The sequence below is a fragment of the Cydia amplana genome, chromosome 3 (assembly GCF_948474715.1).
Source record: "Cydia amplana chromosome 3, ilCydAmpl1.1, whole genome shotgun sequence".
NCBI lineage: Eukaryota > Metazoa > Arthropoda > Insecta > Lepidoptera > Tortricidae > Cydia > Cydia amplana.
In genome coordinates, this window is record NC_086071.1 from 2,027,195 (window position 1) to 2,034,591 (window position 7,397).

Below are 7,397 nucleotides of genomic sequence, written 5' to 3' on the forward strand. Positions count from 1 at the left end.
GCCATTTTGGCCATTTTTGAAGGGCTCTAGCGCCTTAAAAAACAAAAATATCAAAAAAAGCAAAACGGTCCGACACAGATATTGACAATATTAATCTGTGTTGAAAAAATCATTGCTCTAGCTTCAAAACCCACGGAGGAAACAGTCGAGTACGTTTGTATGGAGAAATGACCACTCCTGTTGGCTCTTAAAGCTGATTTGAATCCAAAAGCTATAAAAGTTACTCCACTAATTACATAGTAAAGCTAATCTTGTAGGCTGTTTAAAAATTGTCGACATTTTACAATGAATAAAATCGTATTTAAAAATGTAATTAAAGAAATATTTAGCAAAAACTAAAGCCCTTTTAAGATTACCAGCTTAAAATAAATTGACTATAATGACTATAGCAAAAGAAATTATATTTAATAAAAAAATACACTCTAACCTTAAAAACAAACACTAACTTAGCAATTTTTTTATTTTTCTTGTGTTTCTCTTCATTATTTTGCAGGCGCGTGAATATTTTGCCGGTAAATATACACAGGTTCACAATAAATATTAATCGGCACTTAGGTACCTATATAATATCCGCTCCCAAGGTCCTTTATTAATATTTAAAGTCCCTTACTTATCATCCACTTATAACATTTGTCGCCATTACAAATATTACGAATGAACAAGAAGACATTTTAGTTTCTTAAATTATTTTTATTCTCTTGTATTTCTTTTTAAAAACTTATTTACAACTTATATTCTTAAATCATACTTATAAGATATTATCTGTAGTGTTAAGGTTTCCTTTACACCAAATTACAGCTATAATACAGCTATTATACAATTTATACAGCTTATATACAGCTACTCTACAGCTCCAATAACGCGAAAAGCTGTATAATTTGGGCCCTTTTTTAACTTATAAGGGCTGTATAAGCGCTTATACAGACTTTGTACAGCCTAAGTGTACAGCTTATAGTATACAAATAAACTTATATACAGCTTTTATACAGCTTGAAATGCTACTTGGGTACAAATACAAACGTCCGGAATACTTATTATATAGGTACAGGTTATCGAGGTTTGAATTTCAGTTTTGACCCTACTCACCCCATTTTACGGTACCTAATGTAAATCCATACTAACATTATAAATGCGAAAGTGTGTCTATCTGTCGGTTACCTCTTCACGCTTAAACCGCTGAACCGATTTAGTTGAAATTTGGTATGAAGATAGTTTGAGTCCCGGGGAAGGACATATAGGATACTATTTATCTCAGAGCTCACCCCTTAAAGGGGTGGAAATTTGTATGGGGAATCAATAACCGCTGAACCGATTTAGATGAAACTTGGTATGCGGATAGTTTGAGCTGTTGAGAAGGATATAGAATAGTTTGTATTCCAGAAATCGTCCTTAAAGGGTGTAAAAAATTGGGTGGAAATTTATAGAGTGGACCAATTTGGGGATGAAAAGAAGGATGAATAAAAAACAGATTTGTTTGACAGGTAAGGTAGGGTAAATTACTTATTCCACGCAGACGAAGTCGCGGGCAAAAGCTAGTATTTCCATATTTTTCTGAACTACTTACTTAATATCTTAGGTTAGGTTATGTACTGGGTGATTTCGAGGTCGTGATCCCCAATGTTAAAAATGTATTGAAATGGTCATATATATGTACTGACCAAGGTTTTCTCATGGGACCCATTATGAAAATCGTGAAAAAAATATACTTCTGGGCCCTGGGGCCATACATTTCGTCTACTTCGGGCCCTCCAGGGTGTACATTAGTTTTATTTTTGCGATTAGTCTCATGGAGAAATTTGTTAATTACTTAAGTATGACCATTTTACCAAGTTGACATTTCATCCAGTATAGCTAATAGCAAAAATGGGCGTTTTTTTGTTGTCCCCTACACTTTTTTTTTCAAATTTGGGATTTTTTATGTTATTTCTACTCAGAATCACGAGCTCTGTCTATCCTAATAGGAGAAAAAAAGTGTCCCAAAATTTCCATACATTTTTCGATCTTTCCATTGCGCGACCGCCATACAAAGTCTATGAAAAATGGTGGCGTAATGGAAATAAAAACCTTAGGACACTTTTTTCTCCTATTAGAATAGAAAGAGCTCGTGATTCTGAGTGGAAATAACATAAAAAATCCCAAATTTGAAAAAAAAAAGTGTAGGGAACAACAAAAAAAACGCCCAAATACAATAGATAATCGAATATATAAAACAAGAATATTTGACTATTAGGTATACCTATTGACAATTATTCATTATAATCGTAGCTCCTATATATCTATGGCCAGATTTTAGAATTGATCATTTCATGACGTGGCAATCATTTCATGGGGTGCCGTTCAATTTTAATACAAACATTTTGCATAATTACATTTAACTACTTTTAAAACTCATAATAAACATAATGCATAGAAACAAAATCCATAATATTATTCGTTATAATAATTAAATTACAGAATGTTCTATAATCATAAAAACGCTGTGTATATCGATCATTAGGAATAATTTTACTTGTTATAAGATACAGTTAGTATTATGATTAAAATGCAGAACTATATTTTAACGAATGATCGGGTAACATAATATAATATGACATAAATTATAAAAGAACTTACATATTCTACCTTAAGGCAGGTCGCCGTTAGGTACGACGACGAGCGAAGCGAGGAGGAGTGTTAGGTAGAATAGAACTGCGACCCTACAGCGCGCGAGCCGAGCGAGTGAAGCGAGCGTGCCGCGGCAGCGGCCGGCGAAGCGCCAGAACCGACTTATTTTATAATAATACACATTCTATTACCCTCTCGATCATGAGAGATGGTAATAAAATGGAGGCTGATGATACTTTTTTAAGAATAAATAAAGAGTAACCTTAAATTTTAATAAGTAGAAAAAAACAACGTTTCATTTTGTTAGGTATGTTTATTATACATGCCAATAATCAAATAAACTGACATTTAACATTACACATGCATATAATCGTAGAAACTTTAGTTATGTTTTAATTGTAAATTTGATGCAATGGCTCGCAAGAATTCACATTCCGAGTACTGATTTTTATTTGACAATATATTTTCAATCCTTTGCTGTTGTTTGATATTAGCCTTCTTTTGTTTTGGTGGAGTCTGGCCATTGTAAAAGCATTCAATATTTCCCAATATTACCTTAGATTCGATAAGCAATTCATTTGACAGCGTGTAGAAGCCGGGCTTAATTTTGTTAATAATGCTATTTATCCTATGGTGCCACGATTCTGCATTATTCTGAGTACGTGGTAAACCAAGTTGGTTTAGTGTTTCGACACTCCATAGTGACGGGGGGAATCTCGGAGGTTTCTTTCTTTCCGTTCCCTAGAACATAATTATCGCTGAACGTTTGAACAATATCAGTGGCATCGGGTGAGATGGTTTCTTGAAATTTTTGGAAGTAGTTTATGATTTCGTCCGGAGCCAAAAAAGCCAAGGCCAACAAGCATCTCATTTCTATACAAAAATTCATATTTGTGCCATATAAGGTTGATTTTCCTTCATTTTGAATTATTCTGTAGATGATTTGCCCTAAATGGAACAAGCATCCATTAACAGTAACATTATCGAAATTTTGTTTCACACTATTACACACCCTGTTTATTAACACAACTAGGTACCTAATTGGTTGTCGTGGTCGTGGCCAGTCGTAACTACATACATACATTTTGATAATTTCATGAAATCCTATTTTAAAATTGATCACTTCATGATACCTATGGTTAGGTTAGATTTAACTTTTTCATGATGTTGCCAACCCATCATTTCATGAAATGGGAATGGAAATTTCATCATTTTTAAAAGGTTGGTTGGATTCACTAAACTTCAACCTTTGATGTATCCATAAGTAATCTGGTCGGTAATTGTAATATAAGCGTGTACTAACATTATGTTTTCTTGGAAACACCTCTCAATCATGAACGTAGGTACTCGAGTCGAGTATTAGCAGATAAACAGTCGTTATCAAGTGTAAGCAGGTTGGCTTAATCCCTCGGATTGATATCTTGATAAAGTCCGGATTATCGGTGAACATGAAAGCGCTTAATTGAATTTTTAATCCTATGTTCCGTCGTCACTGGCCGTATCACGCTACGTAATGCAAGTTCTTGATGAACTCAAAATCTGAAGATAATTTCAAGTACGTACCTAAGCCGCCTCGTCATAAAATGTACCTGCGCTTTGTGAGGTAAGTAATAACAACCTTCGTTTGTTTCAAAATGAACGTTGAATATGTAACGGATTTGGGAAATGCCGATGCCGGTGCAGCCTTTGAAGTTTACGGTATGGGTAGTTTATAGTTTATGTGAAGTGTTATAATAATAAATTCAATGGGTGCAGGTTCGACATGTTGTGTTTCTGATGTACGTGGTGGACCTGTATTAGAGCGATTAAAGTGCTAAAATAATGATCAAACAAATTACCTAATCATTATTATTTTCTATAGTTTAGCTGATCGTAACTAAATTGGTTATAAAGTTGATGATTGGCTATAAAGGCTATTTGTATGTAGGTAGGTACCTACATAGTATGCTAGTGTTGACTGTTGAGTCACTTATTTTTTACCAGGAGTATCCTTTTACTAGTACATATCTGTTCTGTGCCTTAAAATTAACTTAGATTTCTTACACCAATTACTTATAAATAATTTTATTTCATTTTGCATTGTAAAACATCTTTTAATCATCCTATGTTTGTAGCTACCTACCTATATATCTACGTACCTACGTTTCTTGAAGCTATCAATGCCATTAACACTGAATTTTAAAAAGGTCAGACGATAAACCGAATCGAACGTAGGCGTCATAAATTTTGTCTACGCCACACATAACAAATTTCCATCAAGTTCCGCGGATTTCATTCAATGCGGCGTCATCGTAGATATAGTCAGCGTCAAATAGTACCTAGTGAATAGCCGAAGTGGTCAAATATTTCGGATCACATCATCCTCAATTCTATGGTTAAGAGGCAACAGGAGTAGTCATTTCTCCATACAAACGTACTCGACTGTTTCCTCCATGGGTTTTGAATATTTTTGTTTTTTAAGGCGCTAGAGCCCTTTAAAAATGGCCAAAATGGCCTAATTGACTATGCCGCAATGAGAGGCGTGGTATTCAAAACTGATATCAATTAGCCAAAAAAGCAAAATGGTCCGACACAGATAATTTCATAATCATTTAGATTTCCAAATTTGGTTACGATTGGTTAAGTTTTGGAAGAGGAAACAGTCGAGTACGAAACCTCGATTTTTGAGATTTTTACGCAGGATTTTTCGCCTGGTCCTTATCGCACTAATTTTAGGACCCGCTTCCGTTAGCGAAGACGGGTATATTTACCTAAAATATTTAAATCTCAGCTCCTGTTTCGTCTTAAAAGCGTGTGACTATATATACGAGTATTGGACCAATTTAACCGTCACTATTTATTTCATGCTGACAGTCGGCACTTAAACGAAGACCAAGATGTAGTCGTTGTATAATCTAGGTGTATACACGTACGACCTACTTAAGTATAGTAATATCGTCGCCGAGTATGGGCAGCTTAATTTAGGGCTAGGTTGATTTGTGTAAAATTGACCCGAAACGAAATATTTACTTATTTATTTTCTTTTGATTAATGTAGTTACCTATACGTACGTTTATAATAAAAATTGTTATTTTTAGATACTCATTTATTGCCGTCTATCAATTCCTCTAATGAGCCTAAACTTCGATTGTATTTCGATTTGGTTGCATTAATTGCAGAGTTCACTAAAACCTATGTTAGCATTGTTAGCGTACCTAATAAATTTACCTATAATATATTGCAATTTAACCTAAATATAGTGTAGTAACTACATTGACCAAATATAATATATTTATCTTTATTTCAAGTGCAGCAATAGTGGAAAATATCGATTAAATAGGGGAGTGGGTACGATCAGGTATACGATTCTTAAGTAGGCATAGTTTATGTTACACAAACTTGTGACATTGGAACCGTTTTTAAGAGGCATCGGCGCTAGTTTATGTTTTTAATGTGGAATTCTAGGCATGAATATGTGATGCGATTTGACGTGGAGTAAGATTTATATTTTTATAACCCCTCTAATTTATTGTGGGTAATAAAATACGTCGAAACCCAGCCGTTTGATATCGCTTACCTGGCTCTCGCGATGCCGAGCGAGGGTTCAGCTGAGCGCACGCTCTAATAAAAATTGACTAGTTTAATTAAACTACATACATAAGTTACTTATGTTAAAATACAAATTAACGTCCGCTACACCGAATTAAATGTTTGCATAACAGTTTATTACTACTTACACAAAGAATGAGACTCGCGAACTATGTGTAGTAGACTAGTATGTAACTGTAGTAAAGTAGGTACCTGTTACAAAATCGGTTATAGGCTTATAGGATATTCAGGAAAGTTTATTACTTTTTAAGGTCAGTTATTTTTTGAATTAATCAACTCAATGGGTTCGGCAAACAAGTTTTCCAGTGTAGTAAATAGTAAATATGTCTGCCATTACGAATCAGCTGGTCATTTCGTTGCCGTATTAACAATCCAATCTATGTGAAATACCAAAATTTGATTCTTCTTTTAAAATGAGTACTTACTTAATTAAAAAAAAATAGTAATTAGGGAATACGCAAGGTCGTTAAGCGCCGACGGGCCCAAGACCGTTAAGGCTTTTTGCTTCGTTTTAGCACGTGATATTTTTGCAAAAGGCAAAAAGGCGGTGAAAATCAAAGCGATAACGCACCGAAAAGGGCGTCCGTCCGTCAAAATATGTACAAACTGTGGCCGTAATGGGATAAAGACTAAACAATAAAAAAATGGACATCTTATTTAAGAATATTAACAATACGCCCAGCATTCGTGCGAGGTTGTCTGCACAATGGTGGTTTTATGGCGTCGTAAAGTGTCTTTGTCAGGCTCGGTCGATACTCGTAGCTGAACGGAGTAGACTAACAAAAAACATTTACAAAAATGCTTCTTGGGAAAATCGTACCCATCAGTTTTATGTAATGAGATTGTGTTGATAAGGAAAATTGGTTTAAGTATCAAAGTCTTATAAACAATTTAGGGTAAGTACCAGAAGATAGGGCAAGTTCAAAAATAAAAGGAATCCCAATTACTTATCTAGAATATGAAATCCCCAAATTAAATGTTGCCTGATTTAATTTACATATTAAGTAGATGCATCCGCTTACCTCGGGAATTTCTGTTCTTTCTGATGACATTTATTATTAGAGTCCCTTTAGGCTACTCTAGAGCTACCTGTGGAGCTACCTACCTATGTGCAAGTTACGGAAAGTTTCAAAAACGTTTTGAAGGGTCCGGTATTTTCAGGAAAATTTCACAATTAGAGATTAGAGATCTTTATTTTGCATCCA